The sequence below is a fragment of the Ips typographus genome, linkage group LG11 (assembly GCF_016097725.1).
Source record: "Ips typographus isolate SLU linkage group LG11, UJ_Ityp_2.0, whole genome shotgun sequence".
Taxonomy (NCBI): domain Eukaryota; kingdom Metazoa; phylum Arthropoda; class Insecta; order Coleoptera; family Curculionidae; genus Ips; species Ips typographus.
The window spans coordinates 6,289,859-6,291,506 of NC_138432.1; positions in this window are offsets into that span (position 1 = coordinate 6,289,859).

Consider the following 1,648-nt stretch of genomic DNA (forward strand, 5'->3'; position numbering starts at 1 on the left):
TGATTTTCGGACACAACTTTCTTCTTAAAATCCAATTCTCTAGGCATGGTATAGGTTTGGCCGTTTAACCCTGACTCACCCTGTATGGTACAATTATCAATTTTCATTAAGCAAATATTTTCAGATTTTTGTGATGTCATACCTGTCAAACAATGACTGTTGAATGATGTTACTGTGGTAATTATAATATTTTCACGTTCACAAGTTAAAACACTTAAAATCCATGAATGTGCTGGACTTGCATTATTTTTCTATCACTATTTTGGATGGCTCCCGCGTTAAGTGAATATACTAGCCGACTGAAATTCTGATGGGTTTTTGGGGTTGCAAGAATATTAAGCGGAAACTTTGTTAAACCAGCCGATTTGTCGCTTAATTTATCCCTGGGAGCATGTTCAGGAATCGCGTTGTTAATTATTAAGTAAAAAAGGTTCCGGAGCTCGTCAGTCGCCTGGCTAATTAGTAATTTAGCTTGTCGAAAACCGCATTATCAAGGGAGCCTGGAATTATAATAACACAAGTAACATCTTAATCCTCTAGCGGCTGATTAAATACGTCTAATTAGTGTTTCGGTTTAATGACGGAGATTTTTAATTGAGCCTTCGGGAAGTTTGATACAAATTTCCTAGCAACAAATCTCTCTGGCAATAACCGAGGGATAAATTTACGTTGACAATGAACCGGTTGTTAATCGCCTCCGAGGCATGTTCGTCAGTTGCCATGAAGGGCCTGCTCTTGATTGTATTGTTAATTAAGATCGATTGGCTCTAGTTAACTGAACGAAAATACACTTCACGTGTTACGTCAATAACGTACCGCAATACACGGTGTTCGATTGCTGCTTCCACTATGAGCAAAAACCATAATTGAGTATGTTGGCATTTCTGATGCTTTTTACTCGCCACCATTAAAAGCATTAAACGATCGATTCGCGAATGGATTTTCATCGCAACTACGAACAATAGCTTTCGCAGGAGGACTTTTTGTTCACGCCATCCTAATAGATTAATCAAGTTTCAGGAAAATACTATCCGCAACGTAATGGAGTTTTCCCCTCAGGAACGCGCGCCACACCTCGATAATAATGAAAATGTATGGAGTAATTTTAGAGGACGGTAAAAATACGTTTCGTGCGCTGTTACCGGCGGTTTGTACTACAGTCTAGGGAATTTCTGGCCTGTTCGATGTTTAAGTTTACATCGAAATACCGATTTCACCATAACAATTTGTTAGGTTCACTGTATGGAGCTGAAATTCCTTTGCGGTGTGCATATAGAGACAATGTGACTGTACATGCTGACTCTGTACAACCAATGAAATGAGCGACAAAAGTTGATTGGATTGAAAGCGTCAAAGTTGCTGTACTCTTCCGTTCAATCTTAAATAACTTGTTTATTTATAACACTCTGTATAGATTTTTATATGTCCATGGAAAGCCAGTGAAATATACTTTTTATTGACGTATAAAAGTTGATGAGTTAGTGGTAGGTAGTGTTTCACTGCTAGAAGGCGTCGAAATTGATCTAAACATTTTTGGTACACTATTATTCGTTCCATATACATACAGGGTGTTACAAATTCGATGCATTTGCATCGCTATCTCAGAAACTATGACTAACAGAACTTTAGTTAAATGGAGGCAAAGTTC